At 35.8% G+C, this 20,409-nt stretch overlaps 1 protein-coding gene across 5 annotated transcripts in view; it reads right to left on the minus strand.

Moving 5' to 3' along the window:
- Bbx (BBX high mobility group box domain containing) overlaps positions 1 to 20,409 on the minus strand; it is a 239,362-nt gene that overhangs the window by 133,724 nt on the left and 85,229 nt on the right. For all 5 annotated transcript variants that reach the window (XM_055593924.1, XM_055593919.1, XM_055593899.1 and 2 more), the window contains exon 3: positions 7,182 to 7,255. The gene's annotated coding sequence lies outside the window, so the exon portion shown is untranslated. The remainder of the gene's footprint in view (positions 1 to 7,181; positions 7,256 to 20,409) is intronic.

The following is a 20,409-nucleotide window of genomic DNA, read 5'->3' on the forward strand; positions in this document are numbered from 1 at the left end:
CATTTTAGACTAATTAATAAAAATACAAAAAAAAGAGACGATGTCACCACTTTAACAGCAAAATCTAAAAACTATTAGACCTGAAAACTTTATCATCCATTTAAATGTTCATTTCACCAAATGAACTTAAAGATGTCATCCTGTGTGCTTCTTGTCGTTCAATTGTGCAATAAAGTAATTGCCATAGAAAGAGGTCTGGCTTTCTTGGGATTGACAGTGATGGCTAACACTAAACCTTTTTCTATTGATTCCTCTATAGTACAGCTACTTGATGAGCTGTAATGCCAGCAATGCTGAAAGTAGAGCTGGTTTTCAAAATTATATGGAAAACATATACAGTGTCATGTACATGTCCATCTGGGTGATGCCTAGGTACGCAGAAGTATATACAACTCAGCATATCTCTCTCATATAATGTAGGTTTTATTGTCTCTTTTATTTGATAACTTTATTGTAATTGGGGTAGCCAACTTATAAGGATACTGTTCCCCCCATAATAGTAGCCAAGCCATAAACAGCAGCCATTTCCTCTATAACCAGCTGGCTTTCAAGAAATTTGTGCTTTCATGTGTCAGTAACAATGTCTAGGACTGGTAAAACATGGCTTGAAGTGAAAATGTTCCTATCGTGAGAAGGCACTTGTAATTAGGGGCTTCACATCAATGTTAAAGAACAATTAAGTTACTGCATAATTCAGCTGTCTTTTAAAATCAGTAAAAATAAGTGGAGAGGCAGAACTACGAGTTAAACTCAACAAGTTATGGAAGTCAATATAAAGTCAATACACAATACTGTTAACAACCATCTGTACAGATCATTTTTAAAACAGCCTAAAAAGAAAATGTCAGTTCTGGTTGGCATATGGTTCAAAATAAGCTAACTTACCAATATTAATAATGTAGCCTTCAAATGTTCCACGTGCAAGGCCACAGCAAAGTCAGAGAATAATTTGTTAGAAGGCTAATACGTCTTAGCTAACACTTTCTGATTAAGTGTTTGTGAAAACTGAGCCAAGAGGTATCCACAATTGTTTTGTTATTCATCTTAAGTTCTCAGAGGGACTAGCATTTAATGACTACAGAGCTAACTGCAAACTTAAAAACATAGAAAAACCTTTCATTTAAAGAATACTTATTCCTGAATTTAGCCAGGAAGAAAATAAATATCTTCTAAGGATAAAATAACTAACAAACCTGGGGTGCTTACAACCTCCAAATTTAATGGAATACAGGATGTTAGTCTGAAAGACACAATTCTCTCAAATGTTTCTAAGGCAACCTCCATATGCCAGGCCCTGTTTTATATTATAGTAGCCATGCACAGACTCCCTAATATAAGTTTAAGCCTCTTAACCACTTGAAGGTCCTATGAAATAACTATATGTGTATAATCACATAAACAAAACTGAAACAAGATATAGAGTGCCCAGCACTCTGAGTAGTACAAATTTTATACTGAAATGCATACGAATTCTGATAGAAATATTACAATTTTCACCTAGAATGTACCATAAAAACCCAGCAGATAAAGGCTTTGTGTTCCCCAGTGTGGCACTACAGAAAGGCTGTAGAACCTGTGTGAGCTGGGTGAGAAGTCAGACCACTGGGTAATGTTCTCCAAAACCTTGTCAAAGAAAGTCTAGCCCTGCCCCATTGCCTATCCTCCTCTCTTTCCATTTCTCCTACTTTCTCTGTTTTCAAGTTTGAATTACTTCAGAAATAAGTAGGTTTCAGGAGAAACTGAAATCAAAAGTAGAACAAAAAAAAAAAAAAAGTTAAAAATCTACTTAACCGATTAAATTGACCTCTACAGAATAAGATCACTGCTCACAGTTTATCCTGTAGTTTATAATACCAAAATGCACTGATAAAATTTCAAATTGAAGTTATTTTTGCATGGGAAGTATTTAAATTCCTTTTTTATTACATTTTGTTTCAGACAGGTGTCAAATCAACAGAGACTGAATTATTCTAAGGATGTAGAATATATACACATATTAACAAAGCCAAACAACAACAACAAATAGATGCTACATCAATATCCAACAAGCAAATGTATTACTACCAATCCAAGTGGCAATCCACTTGATGTACTTAACAGAAAAAGTGCCCTATCGTATAACAAAAAGTATCATTACAGACAGTGAATGGCATCTAGGCTAATGCTCAAAGATTCCAAATAACTATTATTTAAGTGTTGCTTTAGTATGGATGCAAAATTTTTCAAGGTCTGTGTACCGAAAATGTGATCCCCAGCTGGTAAGTGCTGTTTTAGGAGGCTGTGGAGCCCTTAAGAGACAGGGCCTATCTGTGGCCCACTCTGTCCCTGTAACCTGATCCAGTGAGATGATGTGACCAGTGGAACACAGATGCTATGTCCTCCCTATCATGATGGACTGGAATCACAAGCCAAAGCAACCCTCTCCTCCATTAAGCAGCTTCCATACAGTACTTCATCACAGTGATGAGGAGAAAACACAGCTGTCCTCAGAAAAGAGTGGGGGGTAAGGAAATGGAGAAAAAGCAGGTGAAGAGATGAGATGTGAGGTATTTGACTTCTACTGCATTACTTCATACATACAATTTAATTTCTTTTCTGTTTATCTAAACATTGACCACATGTTAATTTGATGTTTTTAAATATTCATTACTATTCCTAGATAGCCCAGAATATATGTAAGTAATTTTACATTGATATAATCCTTCTATTATATTAATTATTCTGGTTCTCTGTTTTTCAAGTTCTCAGATTTGATATCTTCAACTTATAGAAGCTTCATTTTCATTTTCAATACCCTCATGGAATAAAATTATAAATTTGGTAATTTCACATCTCCTATCTCAAAGGTACCAAAGCTGTTCTCAGAATCATGGACCGTAATTAACCATATTTCTTATTAATGGATTAAATAATTTAGAAAATATGTTTTATGCTTCAATGTCATTCTTTGGTATAAAAAATAGCTTCTTCCACAGTCTGTATTCTTCACTTCTAAAATTAATCTTAAAATTGAGCTTAAGAATTCAGATGCATTGGCTATAATCAATCTGATAAAATTATTATACTGGATGAAGTAATGTATTCATTTCCTCTTTCTATTTGTTTATCAGCAGTTTGAATAAAGTTCCAAGGGGAAAGAAGAAATAGTGCATATCTCAGCACTTGGGAGGCTGAAGCAGGAGGATGATGAATTCAAGCTCAGCCTTGGCTGTATATTTGAATCCCTTACTCAAAACGCAGTTTAATAACTTATCAAACTTGGGTGAGAAAGTTATGACCCTATTTTCGTTTCTTAATTCTATATGAAAAGTGCAGAAGTTTCAGTCTGCAGCAATGTCTGCTCATTTTCAAACTAATTATTAAACAATAACCTAAGTTATGTGCACGTGAGAAAGTGATGAGGAAAGTTCTAAAGTTCAAAGATAAAAGAACTAGTTAGGAATCATGGCACCTCCTCATTTCTTAAAAGTTGGCAGCAATAGTATTCCACATAACAAATAGATGTATGCTTGGGTAATTTTGTTAAAACACATATACCTACTGAAGGATTTCTTGGGATTTTAAACCTATATACACTCTGTCTCACTAAAGAAAAGCAGTAGCTGGTATTTTGGACATACAGTCAAAACTTACACTGCTCCTCCTGAGCAGACTTTCTCTACCACTCCTAAGACCACTTCCAGACTGAGCATATTTGACCAAGTCACCTGTTCTGGACAATGAAATATGAAAGACAGTGGCATATATCACTACACACTGACATTCTAAAACTACAGATCTATGATTAGCGTTTTTTCAACCTTAAGACTGTCTCTCACTGCTGGCCATGGTGGTGCACATCTTTAATCCCAACACTTGGTAGGCAGACGCAGGACAGCCCGGACTGTTACAAAGAGAAACCCTAAACAAAACAAAAACAGGGGGAAAAAATGTGTCTTGCAAGGTAATGCTCCTTCAGCTTTGTTCTCTGAATAATGAGCATAACCAGGTAAATGAGTGTAAACAAAAAAAGGAGAATAACTTTCACTGTAATGTGCCAGGAAACTCTCGACGTGGTGGTTTCAAGAAGAATGGCTCTCACAGGTTCATATATTTGAACTCTTAGAAAGTGGTGCTATTTGAAAGAATTAGGAGGTGTGGCCCTCTGTGGGTGTCAGGAATGAAATGGTGGTAGAAGCAGTTGCTTGACACAGTTCTAGCTGCTGGAGCACCATCACCCTAGAGAAAACATCTCTGGATTACCAGTCCACAAATGGCGTTGCTTTTCCCTCTATGTCTGCCTGCTTTGTTTCTTGCTGTGACTCCATTTTTTTCCTCTAATTCAACCTTAGCCAATGCAACTGGTAAGATTTTTAGGGTGACTGGGACAGAAGAAAATGGTTCAGAAACAATCACTAAGGAAGAAGCATTCCTCCTGGCTGTAAAATCAGTAAATCCTGAATTATCTCAACAAGAAAATGAATGTTTTCTTCATTTTCTTCATTCATTTCAAAAAAATGAATTAGGCCTGTTGGGCTAATTGTTCCCTGAAAAACTTTAGTCAGCTCATGGATATTAAATGGTATCAGGAATTGTATGAATATCCATATCAGCACCCAGATTGCTGCAGTCAGAAAGAAATTAGGCCCTAGAGAAGCTACTGGACTCATACTAACTTCCTATTATAGAAACACTTGGTCATATAGACATGACTCCTTGGGATAGGATAGGGAGATTACAGGAGCTTTGTATAGTTTATGAAAAAGGGATTAGAGGCTCTCCAAATGATCACCCCTATTACAAAAGATGTATTGAAAAAGCTCATAAAGAACTTGCTTAGCTGTAAATAGCAGCTAAGAATTAAGAATAGTTTAGTTTGTTTAGCACCTCTGTTTTATTATGCCACTTATTGTAACCACAAGATTTTGTGCAGATGACCTATGATGTAGAGGTTTGTCTGAGAAAAGCACTGGGTTAATGATTAAATATGCTTGCTTGATTGCAAAGTAATCACTGTACCGTGTATGTAGAGTACGTACTGCTATATTCGGTTCTGCAAGTTCTTGGGTACAACCACTGTACCGTGTGTAGAGTACAGCTTGCTATATTCTGTTTATTCTCATCTGTGGGTCTTTGGGGGAAAGCCAATATTCAGGGGAAAGACAAAAAGGGTTTTGATCATGTAGAAAAAATGTGTAAGGAAATGATTTAACAATAGAAGACTGGGATTGACTCTATGCTCTGAGAGAGAGAAAAGAGAGAGCCGAAAAAAAGAGCATAAACAGACACCAGAGAGACTGCCTCCTGAGAAGAGTCTCTTCAGTCATCCATCAGCTTGTACCTGCCCCTGTGTGTGAAGTTATTTTTCTCTCGCACCGATCCAATCTCTAGACCCACAATTGGCTGAGGCTGGTCTCGAGCAATTGGGACTCTCAGCATCTCCTTCACAAAGTCTACCTGTGTGCTGTCATGCTCCCTGACATGATAAAAAAGAACCAAACCCTTGAAACTGTAAGCCAGTCCCAATTAAATGCTTTCCTTCATAAGAGTTACTATGGTCATGGCGCATCTTCTTGGCCACTCACTAAAACACTTAATAATGAAATGTAACTTTGCCTACACTTACTGCTGTGTTTATCAGATTTACTAGGCCCTGGCATCCATTTGTCAATAGTCACCCTTGGTTTTGTATGACATATTTTTTTTTGTTTCTTATCACTGTATTAAATGAGTACATAAACACAAATATAAGCATAAACTAAAAGCATATCTTCAATTAAATTCCATCTTAAACATTATCAAAAACTTGAATTTCTATCCTATTTCCATCTGGAGTCAACGCAACATTCTTTTACTGCAATAATTAGTTCATCATTCAGAAATCACAGGTCACATAGCTAAGTCAAAGCTATCATAAAATGGCCTGTTTATGACTAGGTAAATTAAAGTCCCTGCCTTATTTTTACAAATATACTCATATGTAAAAGATTCAACACACTGCCCTGATTTAAGACCTCTTTAAATTCTCCTTTGGATTAGCAATTAGATACAGGATATTCTCCAACAAACTCTTGAATACATCATACTCTATACTGCTGATTCAGTAAAAAACATACTTATATTCAGATTGGGCTTCTTAAAGCCAGAATTTGTATCACTAATAAAAATGACCTTAAAAGATGATACAATGTGGAGGACAAACAGTAACAAAGCTTGTTCCTATTCACATTAAGACTTTGTTAGTGCTTAAATGTGCCTATAGTAAATACATATTAAATCAAATTGTATGTTTTTACTAGGTGTTCAAGGCTAAATAACATGCAAAAAAGGTTAAAAGTGATAAGAGCAACATGCAATAATATACTTCTTCAAAGAGAAAAGTATATGCAGTTATTCTAGACACATTAATTTCCAATTAACTGGAAAGTTAGATGTTTGTTTCTTAATCAGACTAATATATTTGTTTAGGTTAATTTACACTGAATTTCTACAATCTTAAAACATCCATTCATCACAGAGTATTTATGTATCACTAATCACATATTGCATACCCAGATTGAGAAAACTTCAGTCATCATTATTACTAACTTTAAAATACTACTGTCATATTTTAAAGCTGATATGGAGCTTTTTTCTAAAGCAACAATTTAAAGAAATAACTTGTACAAAAGAACAGATTGTGTTTCAAAGGAGGATACAATTTATGTGTACATATTTTATGATTAAAACCCTTTCTTCTTTATCTGATTTTCAAATTTTAAGTGGTTTCATGATATAGCCACATACTTGCAAATTATTCTTATTAAGTAATAATGGCTGGTGATTGATCTTTTACCTAAGGTTAATACTGTATGAGCTGCTTCAAGGGAGATTAACCACTTAGCTATGTTAGGTGTGTAATTTCTAAATATGTAGGTCTTCGACAGATTGACTTGGACCAATACTGTAATGAAATAAGAGATTTTGAACAGTTTAAACTTGTTATTCTATAAGAAGACTTAACTTACTTGATGAAGATTAAAATGTTACACACAAAAACACTGATATGAAAAACTGTACAAGTGTCACACTTCCCCGATCAACACGGAAAGTGAGTTCATCGGATGAGAAAAGGCTGAGACCAGCTCTGACAGCACATGGTTCTTGACTGTCTCACTGCTTCCAGGTAAGAAAGTAAGATGCATGTCCAGAGCAGCTCTTACCAGTCAAGTCAAGACTGTCCATTGTGATTTCACTGGAACATCAGAGCTTCCAGCTTCTATGATGCGGCAGGATTCTGGGAAAGACACATAGCAAAGTGGTTAAAATGAGAGCCACAAAGTCCTTTTAAACAAAGCTCACATATCTCCTTTGGCCAAATAATCCCAGATAAAAGGGCAAATATCCCTTTGCTAACCAATGCTTTTTAGAGAAAGTGGCCCAAACTGTTTATCGTTGATTTTAATATTAAAAAGACAATCCCTGCAATTATTCAATGCAGAGTAAAGTTGCCTAGACTCAGAATTATAGGCAATCAATTCCCCACATTTGACTAAAATGAAATTGAGATTTACAGGCAAACCTTGTGCTGGGGTGGGAAATGGTGAATCTGACATCTGTACTAAATTCAAGTTACTTTCAATGACTGGCCCTACTCACCTAGATAAACTAAGATCCCGTATTAATGTCTTTGAGTTCTTTTAAATGATTTAAAGGTAATAAAATGATTTAAATAAAGGTAATAAAGGTAAATAAAGGCAATAAAATTATTTAAAGGTAATAAAACAAGGCAATTAACAAACAAGAAAACAACTAGGGGTGAGGAGTACAGATAAAACGTGGGACAAAAAAGAACTAAATATAGTATATATACTTAGTATAAAGAACTAAAAAGTGGAAAATGGTCTAAGTCAGCAACAAAATTTACATGAACTGAAATGAGACATATGAGTAAGAATTATCTCAGTTTCATTTGAGACAGTTTTTAGTTCACTTTATTGATAGTACGTCCATACTCAACTAAAAAAGATAAACACTAGTTAAATTAGATATTACTTACTGACTTACAACTCTATCAGTAACGTATTATTTTATGGCTTGACTAAATATTTTTTGCTTTTATCCTAATCAGTTAATATTGATATAGAACTATGGCTCTTTAGTTAAATATCAAAAAAGTGTTATAATTCAATGAAGTCATTCTGTCAGGAATAGATGATTCAGCTGTTACCCAGGTCTTTCCAAAGGAATAAAGAAAATAATGATATTAAATGACCTCATTATTTCACACTGGATACTACTGAGTCATCTTCAGCTATATGAAAATTAGAATATGGCTAAAATTTTAAAATTGGTTATTCTTTTAATTAAAATAATAATTTTCTCCCCTTCATCTCTTCCTATTCACTACCCCTTGCTCTATCTCAAATTCGTGGCTTCTTTTTCATTATTGTTACACAAACAGAATCCTGAATACACAAATACAACCTGTTAATCTATATAATATAACCAGTATATGTATGATGATCTCAGCGCTATCCCCTTGATATGGGGTCAAAATTCCTAATTATATTCTAAATATTTGTCCTCATACCCACAGATAAGTATAGTTCTCACCCTTCATTAAAGAAATTTGTGAAAGAGATTACAGAAAAACACAATTGAGCTGGGGTGAGAACACAATTGAGCAAATGCAGAAAAGAACAGACTTTGTGGTGCCCAGTCTCAAGTAATACATCTACAACACAATTCCCACACCCAAGGCTCAAGGATCATTGTGGAGAGAGAACTGAAAGATTTTAAAAGGCAGATGAACAGAAAGTTTGCTGTCAGAGTGTGTCTCCTACAGTGTGTCAGAGGGGCTATACACCCTTCAGTCTCACCAACATGGCTGCCAAAATGAGACCTGAACAACACTGACGGATAGGCTCACAGGGGCTCAACTCTATACACAAAGAACTACAAGCAACTGGGGATGCTGAAAGTGGGAAAACCAGTCATTTTTTAAAACTAATTTCTTTTATATTAATTACAGTTTATTCACTTTGTATCCCATCTGTAGCCCCTCCTTCATTCCCTCCTAATCCTACGCTCCCATGCCCCTTCCCCAGTCCACTTAAGGGAGGACCCTAGCCTATGATGTCTCATCAGGACTGGCTGCATTGCCTTCCTCTGTGGCCTGGCAAGGCTGACACCCTCCCACCCCCAATCAGGGGGGAGGTGATCAAAGAGCCAGCCACTGAGTTCATGTCAGCGATAGTCCCTGTTCCCATTACTAGGGTAACCACTTGGATACGGAGCTGCCATGGGCTACATCTGTGCAGGGGTTCTAGGTTATCTCCATGAATGGTCCTTGTTTGGAGTATCAGTCTCAGAAAAGACCCCTTTATCCGGATTTTTTGAAAACCAGTAATTTTTAAGCTGATTACAAAGGGTGTGTGTGTGTGTCTGTGTGTATCCAAACTAAATGTCAGTTTTATGAAGGAGGCATGCAGTAACCAAAACTAACAAAACAAGTGGTATAGGAATCTTTATTTTCATAAAATATATAAATTATTTTAAAATACTCTTTCTTAAAACTCTATGGCCAGCAAAATAGCTTAGCACATAAAGGCTCCAAGCCAAAGCACCTCAGTTCTATCCCTAGGACACACATGGTGGAAAAAGAGAACAGACACACATAAAGTGTCCTCTGACCTAAAAACACATAGATACAACACAGACCTACACATACCCACACACACTGGAAACAGCCCTTATATAAGGAAACACAACAGTTATTTGAATGTACCCTTAGGCCAAAGCCTAAGTAGATTATTGCCTGAGTAACCAAGTACTAACAGTATTTCCTGAGTCCTACTCAGGCTTCCTCTCATTCCTACTCACCTTGCAGAACCTCAGAATTTTAACTCTCCATGGTCAGATCTCAATTTCTCAACAGACATCACTTTCCTTTTCAAGGCCTCTGCTCCACACCCATAATTCTGCCTACAAGGGCACTGGCCAAACCTGCCCTAATATACCTTAACATAGATTCAGTCTGAGAAACTTCAGCATAGTAAAAAAGCTATCTACTAAATATATGTTATTTGCCTCTTAGGGCAAATGACTTGGCTTCTGAAAAACCTATCCTAAGGACAGCTTAAGCAACTCAAGAAATATCCTGGAGTAAATGCCTTCCTGGCACAGTCCAATCCTTGGGGACTGTGTTTGTGATACGAGAAGAGGTGAGATGCCACTTTTTACCAAGAGTCAGACCTCCAATTAGTGTTAATGTCAGGCACACGGCGTTCAAAGGCACACTATCGTAAAACCGCCTTCTTTGTCAAAATTGTGTTATGCACCCCAATGTCACTACAACTCAATCAGTGCAGAAGGGACCCCAAGGTAACTGTGTACCCACTTACACATAAGCATATTTATTCCCCATGAATGACTGCTTTTCTGATGTTTTCATCAATTCTCTGGATAATACATTAAGCTAACCAACTCATTCTCATACGTACCCCTAATTCAATCAAACTCAATAAAAGTGATTCTGGACTATATTAATTGGCTAAGGAACAATTATACTCAAATGCAAAAAAAGGGGGGGCTGGACATGGTATAATGCATGATGCAAAGGCCTCTCCATTTATATAGTTTAAGAACAAAATGGCCCAACTGCTACAAAAGGAAGCTTTTTTTTTTTTTTTTTTTTTTTTTGCTCCATACTCCTGAAAACAGAAAACTCAGGTTTTTACACCTGAATATAAGATAAATGAGGACCATGAAACAGCGGTTTTTAATTATTACTTCCAATGATGTTTCTGATTTGAAAGAGACAAAAACTCTAATCTAAGAGTCAGTACAATCTCTTATAGCCAAAAACAAATCCACAATCTAAGAATTTAGTGCCTACCAGACACTAAATCTCCTGCTTATCATCCTCCATTTCTGAACAATATAGTGCTCCAATCTCTCTTTACAACCCAGGTATTCTTTAAAAGATTCTTGTTTTAAAGGTTTTACAACAGGGATAAGATCTTTGTTTTCCTATTCTTTTCCAAACATGCTGCATATTTTATAGGGGAAGTGACATACAAACACCAAACTCTGATTGTGGCGTAATAAAATGCAGTCATGTTCATTTTCAAAACTCCTTGTTAATTTAACTAAAGCTTCCCTGTCCTGTGCATGTTTTTCCCTGTATTATTCTGTATATTCTTCTACTCTCCTGAATCATGGCATCTGATACATTCTACAGCTTCGAAGAATGAGGCTGTTAGGCCCACTGGTAGGCAGTTTTAGAATGAGCGGGATATCTCAGGTCACTGTGGTCTACCACAGACCAGAACAAGAGAAGACATGGTCTGATATCTAGCTAAGTAAGTCCCTGAAGTAAATTATCTTCATATGGACAGAGATACCTCCAGGACACATGCATGTGTTTGCACGTATGAGAGTGGTAACACTAAGTAGGAATAAATAAACTTCTTCAGTTAATATTACCTGCCTGTCTTTTTCTATTTCTCAGGTATTTTTGGCCATGCACCAACCTTCAACTAACATTACAAATATAAGCTATACTAAGAATGGAAATCTTTTAAAAGGAACGTGCAAGTCTAATTTTGTCACTTTCTCATCACAAATCGAGCATTTTCTCATGACCCAGAGCTTTTCAATTAAGAAACACTGAATATAAGAATAATGGCAAACAAGTCCCCTTCTGTATCTATTAGGAATTACAGAAATTGTCCATTTCTTTACTTTCCAAAGAATTTCCAGAAAATACTAGTTAGCAGTGACAAAAGACTTGACATTCATTGTCTAATAGTGGCTTCATGAAATGGATATCCCTTCCCCTTCAGTATTGCACCAATTATAACATTATAACTTTAAAACTATCTGCTACTTACATATTTGCAAACAACAGCAATGCAAATGATTACTGTCTACTGTTTGAGAAATGAATGACTTATTACTACTATGTCCTAGCATAAAATGTGTAACAGTCGTGTTGGTGATATAACTGATAAATTATGCACACAAAAAGCTACCCAATAATACAGTATTGTATAATAACTAATAATATGATAAGCAAAAAAATTATCTTAAAGTTAGGATGCAGGCAAGGGAAATAACTCAGTCAGCGAAATGCTTCTTTTGCAGACATATTCAAAGGACTTGAATTCAAGTTAAAGAAGTCATACACTGTGACAGAGGCTTGTAATTCCCTATTAGGGAAGCAGAGGACAGTGGATATCTGGCACTCACTGGTCAGTTAGCCTAGCACCTTGGTGCACCCATACATACAAGTGTACACACCATACTGTTAGTATGCACACAACAACTGCTATGCAGGATATGGATAAAGTAGCATTTGAAGTAAGGATAACTATCAGATATACAGATAGAGGGGATGGAAGAGAGCTGGAGAGACACAGGATGAGCAATAAATACTATGGCTTGCAAGAAGATTTAGAAGGCCCAGAAGACAGATCTGGAGGCAGCATAACTCTCACATCAGAAAGTAGAAAATGAAATATAAGCAAATGTGCCCATAATCTCCAAATTAGCAGGTTACACTTAGTGTCATACAGCTGTTTAATTAAATCTGTCAGTCTGATGGTATACCCTGAAAATGTGAGCCAATTCCAAACCCTCTCAAGTTCTCTAGTCCTCATCAGAAAATTTGACATGGCATCCGTACAAGCCCTTAAGAAACTATGTGCAATGAACATATATGAATAAAAGAAATGAAAATCAGAATTGTTAGATGATAATATAAATATAGTGTTTACTAGTCAGTGAATGTCAATAAATGTCATCTTAGTAATCTTATGAATAGTTAATACTAAAAGATAGAAAAACATCTAATAAAGTAACACTATGAATATTCTGAGGTTTGCTTTGTATTTTGTCAGAATCCACATGTAGAAAAATTGTTACTCTCTCAAATGGTGTTTTGCTACAGATCCAACTTTAATTTCAGTGGCTTTGGCATATGTTTAATTCTAACGAGCCTAAGTAGGCACTTTTTACTCCTACCAATTTCAATATTCATTAACTGATTTGATAATATTGATGTTTTATCATAATTATCATTTTCATGAGATTATTGCTTCAAGGAACACAGTAGAACTATGAATTTCTACAGTTTCCATAAGTAGATGTGGAAAATGACCAGGAATTAGTCTACTTGGATTGTTTGGCAGGGAGGTGTTGAATGCCCTTTTTATGTGCCTGTGAATTGTACAAATGTGCCTTTGACCTTCTCAGGGAGGGGAAATTACACATTTAAGGCAGGTTATGTTTCACTTCCAGGAAGAGTATAAAAACATGCTCACCAGCAGCTATGTCGGGAATACTGACAGGGAACCACCAGGTACTTTACAAAAATTCATTAGCTCTCTGCCACTGAGCACAAACCTGGGAAGTAAATTCTTACTATAATACCAGCCAAACAGGATAGCTTCAGGTTATTAGCTCACTCAAACCCTCCCACACACATTAGGAATACACCTGCATCTTTAGGAAGGGTTCTCCAAGTGATCCAACTAGAGAAACCATGACCTGTAACCCAAAACTACTTTGTCCTTTGAGGTAAGAAGTTCCCATGGCTGCTTTCACTTCAATTTCTTTTCTTATGAAAAAATTAGTCAAAAGTCATGTGATAAAAAAAGGAAGTAAGCAATTTATGTAATTTTTAAATGGAAAATTCTGTCCTAAAATGTAAAGTGCATTGACTTTCTCATTTCCCTTTATTACTAAATTAAATTACACAGATAACTTTAAAATATAAAGTTATAATTTCTAATTCTGTGATCTTGTTTAATAAAATTATATTTTTTATTAAAATTTATATTGTTGACATAGAGAAATCCAGCTAGGATTGACTAGGAAACTGCCTCTCTGCTGCCTAGCTTTTACAGTGCCAGAAGGTACCAAGCAGGCTGCTGAGGAAGAAAAGACATCAATGGTCTCACCCTATCCTGCACTCTGCACACTGCAAAACTAACTGGCCACAAGTGTGATGTGCCCACTTGTATAACAGTGGCATGACCATTAGGGAAATAACCAACCATCTTGTGATAGGATTTGAGGCTTGCTTCATAGGAAGGAATTCATGCTTGTCACTGTAAAGCTGGACAGAAGCTTATGCTGGGGAGATCCTGAGCCCTGGAGGGCCTTACTGCTGATGTTTTGCTCAACAGTCATCTAAAGATTTATGTTTACATTCATAGGTTGATGCTGTTTTCACTTTGATCCAACAAGCCTATTTTTAGTTGGAAGCAGTTAATGTACACACTTATAACTGGTCAAAATGCTAAAAGTGACTGATAAAAGCCTAACCCTAAATAAGACATCCTTATCAACTCACCCCTCTACAAGGCTCAGGAAACATTAAGAAAGAGATGATAGATAGATGATAGATAGATGACTGATGATAGACAGACAGACAAACAGACAGGCAGATAGAGAATCAATAAATGGATAATAAAAAAAGTGAAAGAAAAAGAACGGGAAGGAGGTCTTTGAAATTCTGTTGTATAAACAAGACATGGTTATTGCATTCACGAACTCACAGCATATTCAAACTAAGCACAGCCTCTTCAATAACGATCTATGTACAGTAGAAATGCTCTACCAGTTATCAATCCTAAAGAAAAGTCTCCACTCTCCACATCAATACTTAAACATAATATTAATATAAATATTTAATATAATATTAAATATAAGATATGTAATTAAATAATCTATAATAATGTATTTAATAGAGTTAAAATTAATGTGAATACTAATATTTAGAGAATAAAACACTCTCCAAATATTTCTATAAGTTGACCCCTTGTTCCTAGCAATAATGTAATAATCCATAGAATTCAGTGTTATAAAATCCCAGGGACCACCAATGACTAGTACTAAAGGTAATCAGGGAAAGGCTTGACCTTAAGCAATCCTACAGATAGCTGTAATAATTCTCAATATTGCTAATACATATTTTGAAAGTTTGGCTTCTTATAAATTTAATAGCAAACATTAACACAATATAGTTAAAAAGAAAAAACACTAGTGTAGCCTTTTCTAAATATGAGAATAGCTAGCTATTTATAAAAGTGCAGGCTTTCCGTATGTAGTTACCATACTATTGCTGTGATGCGACACCTAGACCAAATCATCTCTCATTAAAAAAAAAAAAAAAAAAAATTTAACTGGGGCTTGTTTATAGTTTTAGAGGGCTAGTCCATGCTTATTAGACAGGACAGGCACTGGAGCAGTAGCTAAGAGCTGTGCATTATAATCCATGGGGGGAGAGAGAGGGAGAGAGTACCTGTCTCCCAAGTGACACATTCTTTCTTTTTTTTTTTTTTTTAATTTTATTTTTTTTTCTTATCAGTTACATTTTATTAACTCTGTATCCCAGCCGTTTCCCGATCCCTCATTCCCTCCCAGTCCCTCCCTCCCTCCCTCATCTCCACTGTGCCCCTTGCCAAGTCCACTGATGGGGGGACCTCCTCCCCATTCATCTGATCCTGTTTTATCAGGTATCTTCAGGACTGGCTGCAAAGCTCTCCTCTGTAGCCTAACAGGACTGCTCCTCCCTTGAGGGGTGGGGAGGCCAAAGAGCCAGTCATTGAGTTCCTGTTAGAAGTAGTCCTTGTTCCTCTCACTATGGGAAACCAATTGGTTACTGAGCTACCACAGGCTACATCCGAGCAGAGGTTCTAGGTTACATTCATACATGGTCCTTGGTTGCATGTCAGTCTCAGAAAAAACCCTGTGCCCAGATATATTTGGTCCTTGTGGAGCTCCTATCCTTTCCTCATCAGACTAACTCCCCTTCTTTCTTATGATTCCAGTTCCCACCATTTGCCTGCAAATTTCATGATTTCCTCCTTTTTGATTGCTGAGTAGTATTCCATTGTGTAAAAATACCACAATTTCTGTGCCCATTCCTCCGTTGATGGACATCTGGGTTGTTTCCAGGTTCTGGCTATTACAAATAAAGCTGCTATAAACATGGTTGAGCAAGTATCCCTTTTGTGTACTTGAGCAAAGTTTGGGTATATACCTAGCAGTGGTATAGCTGGGTCCTGAGGAAGCACTATTCCTAATTGTCTTAGAAAGCGCCAGATAGATTTCCAGAGTGGTTGTATCAGTTTACATTCCCACCAGCAGTGGAGGAGGGTTCCTCTTTCTCCACAACCTCTCCAGCATGGTGACACACTCTTTCAACGAGGCCATTATCTCCTAATCTTTCCAAATAGTTCCACTAACTGGAAACTCAGCATTCAAACACAGGAGCCTAAGACCATCATATGTTCCTTAAGCCAAAATTAGCAGACTTTTATGTTTTCCTGCCTACCATATGTTTCTCTATTTTTTAGTAAGATGCACTTGGATTTTTTTTTTTTTTTAAGAAAACACTTCATATACCCTAACAATGCATCTCTTTTGGGGGCAAAAGTCATTGCCCCCAACCTAATTCTCTCCAAGACGGAAATACCAGCCAGGTATTTTCACTTTATTCTATCATCCTAAATGCTGTAGCTGGGTGAGGAATAGGTACAAAGCCTGAATCGTGCCTCAGCTCACAAATAAAAGATATATTATGTTGTATGATTACAGGAACATAAAGTGGGGAAGTGGCTTACAGTTCTGTTCAAACAAAAGAAAAAGAACATAAAGGTATAGGACTACCTACATAACTTCTGAAAAGAGACAAGGGTACTGATTTATTTTACTCTATTTCAAATCCTAATTTTAACAATTTATTCAAAAACTTTAGCAGACCATAATACTAAATAAGTCAAGATGTTGAGCTTTCAAGTCTCTACCTATGTTATAGCAATTTCTTCAATTTATGTTACTTACATGAAGAATATTCAGGTTTTATTCTAACCACTGAGAAACGGGCAAATGTTAATTTTACTTCTGAAAACAGTGCTCAGGATATTTCCAATGACTTGCAATTTGCTATGTAGGTAATATATTTAAGTGGAGAGTGCCACACAATTTACTCTCCAGACACAGTAATGGCAGTTTTTCTTGTATTTGGGGGGTGGGGGTGAGGAAGAGAGCAAAAACACATACTAATTGGGAATACGATATTTTACTTCCATGCATACCTCTTGAAAAACATAACCAGTTTTTGAAGGATTAAAGTAAAATAAATTCACATCAAAAAAATTCCGAATATGTCCCTGGTTAAACTAAGCAGGTCACAAAGCAAAATCAAAAGTCTCAAATCTGGAAAAGAGACAAGTAGCCAGAGGGTTGGCAGAAGTGAGAAAGAGACAAGAAAGAGTGTCAGTAGAAAGTAACCAGAAAAAGAAAGAAAGAAAGTAATGCATTATACTCATGTGTGAAACTGTCAAAGACTAACCTAATTATTAATGACCACTCTGAACCGACCTTTTCTCTTTCTAACTTATTATTATGATACTTGGGTTTGAACTTAGGACCTATGTATACTAGGCAAACACTCTACCACTGAGCTGTATGCTTTTTAACTTTTTAAGGTAGGGCTTTATTAAGAAGTCTAGGTTGGCCTTGAATTTATTTAATAATCCAGGCCATACTTGAAATTTTGATCCTTCCTATCTTGGGTTTGAATATACTTTTGAATGGAATCTCCTTAGTTTAAAAAGGCAATTACAATGCTTAAGTTACTCTTTATATAAATAGTCATGAAAAAAATCAAAGAGCTGGTTTTGTTAATATGTGTACTTTGTTCATTAAATCATTGTATTATCTTATATGACTCAAACTCTTTCATATATGTAAAATATAATATATGTGATATGGTCTAATGTGAGGATCTACACATATCTAAAATTCTGAAGTTCAAACCACTAAACTCTAGGGTGACAAAGACTACAAAGACAGCCCTACCTATAATGTAAAAGCAACAATAAAAGATTCCTTTCTTTTTTAACAGTAAGAGGAATGCAAAAAACTTAGCACTAATAAATGCAAACAAACTCAGGCCCAGAATACATTTCTCAGTTTTTTAGCTATATTGATAAGGCTTGTCCAGTGTTCTGAAAGTGCCCAAAACATGTCGTGACATATAGCTATAACCAGATTTTAATTATTGTACTTTCGAGGAAAGATTAACATGTTAGATCTGGATTTTGGTGCCTAGTTCATAGACTGCAGTGAACCTAGTCAGTATCAAGAGTATCACATAACAGCTTGAGAATCTTCTAAGTACACTATAAAACAGACTTCAACAAGCTCAAAATTCAAGTGTTCTTGTTTAGAGTTAAATCTGTAGCACAATCCGATACTACTGCTAACAAAGTAAGTATTTTAATTAACTAATTAGGTTCTCTTTATCTCATATTCCACTTCCATTACCCTCCATCCATACAAAGCAACCACTCTGATGTGATTATTAAGTTCTTCGCATGGTGCTAATTTTACATAAAACTGAGTGTTGTGCATAATATGCCAGCAGTGGAGACCATAAATGCTGTTAACCGGGAAACTCTAGATTTCTCTTTTGAAGTTCCAGAATGAAAATTCAAAGCAGACTAAAAGACATTTCATCTGAATTAAAAATCTTCAACTGTGGAAAGTAGGCAGACTGATTTATAATCACTGATATTTTACATGTTTATAACACTGAAAGTTAACACACACAATCTAATCTTAATAGTCCCAAGTAGGATGAATAAACATTCAAAGGAAAAGAGAGTGGCCTACCTTAACAGAAATGAAATTTAAAATGACAACATGTGAATGAATCAACTTTGCACAGTCCCTCCAAATAAGCTGGACTTAGCAAAGATTCCCTGTCCAGCAAGAAGAAACAAAAGCCCACTCTACCCCGCACTAGGGTGTCAGGTGAGGAAATAGAGAACCCAAAATGCCTCCAGGTCAAATCATTGAGAAGTAATGGAAAGCATCTGGGACCAGAAGGGTTGAATGAAAAGTGTACTTCATGTATCTCTTTGAAGTCTCTTAAGAGAATGGTATCATATGTAATTTTGTATAGTGGTTTCAGAGCTTAAAACTGAACTTTAAATTAAGATTTAAACTGTTCCTAGCAGGCAGTTTGGGGTGCTCAACATTACAATTAAATAATTATCAACCCTGTTCAAAAGTAAAGCTAGTTCACCTTGGATATCTGTCTATCAAGTGGAGAAACTTTAAGCAGAATTATAATAAACTATTATTACATGAGAACTTTCACAGGGAACTGAGGCCTTAAACTCTAAGATAAAATTTTCAAAATTATATAATTTTCAAAAATAAAAGTAAAAGAACTAAAGGGCTTTATCCCTGTAATCCATTATGCCAAAGAGCCATAATGCCTAGGACTCCTGTCTACTAGCAAGACAGAAACATTTCAAAGGACCACTTTCCATATATAAGAATTCATATGAACATAATTCAGTCATCACAGGTTTGTGTTCATTGTCACAACAAACTAAGTCAAGATTAACACAAGAAACACAAATAGGGGGCTGGAGAAATAGCTCAGAGGTTAAGAACACTGGCTGTTCTTCCAAAGGTTGTGAGTTCAACTCCCAGCAACTACATGGTGGCTCACAACCATTTACAGTTACATCAGGTGTTCTCTTCTAGTGTGCAAGCAAAATGTTGTATAAATAATAAATAACTAAATCTTTTAAAAAAAATTAAAGAAACACAAACTATTAACTATTTTCATTAAACTACCCTTTGGAAACCAAGGTACCTTAATAAGGTCAAAAGACTCTACCAAAGCACATTGCATAGGAGGCTAGAGAGATGGTTTTAGCTTTAAGAGGACCCATGTTCAGTTCCCTGCACCTATATGGTGGTTCACCATCCCGAATTCTAGTTTCAGGGAATCTATTCCCTCTTCTGACCTTTTCAGATACCAAGCATGTACATGGTAAATACATACATTCATACAGTCACTGATACACATAAAACAAAATTCATAAGTATAAAAATTATTACACTAAGTGATTTAAGCCTCCCTCCTCCTCCCCATTTTATATATTAAGAACACAGAGCCACCAATTGATAGAGCTATGCTTCTCAGTTATACAAATAAGAGGAAAACATCTTGGAGTACAAATCAAATAAGTAAATCATTCATACAGGCTTCTTTATGTGCAGGAAAGGTTTTGTATTTTTAAACTAGTATTTTATTAATGTCCCCAAAGAACAAGAAACTAATTATAAGACAGCAAAGGATTTGTCATTTACATTTGATGAAGGATTTATTTTCTAATTTGCAACTTACAAACACTGGTCCACATTTTCATTTCATTATCTCTTGAAATTTGCCTTCCTGAGTATTTTTAGTTTACCTTGAAAGGTACAGAATGCACTCCAGAACTTAAGATCAGGAGGTTAATATCTTGGTAGGATTAACATGCTTTATAATTGTCCTCCTGAGAGATGTTTTTCAAAAGGAATATTTCATTTCAATTAAAATTCCACAATAAAGATAACTAAGTATCTCAA

This window comes from Psammomys obesus, unplaced genomic scaffold, assembly GCF_907164565.1.
Source record: "Psammomys obesus unplaced genomic scaffold, mPsaObe1.curated_primary_1811, whole genome shotgun sequence".
Classification (NCBI taxonomy): domain Eukaryota; kingdom Metazoa; phylum Chordata; class Mammalia; order Rodentia; family Muridae; genus Psammomys; species Psammomys obesus.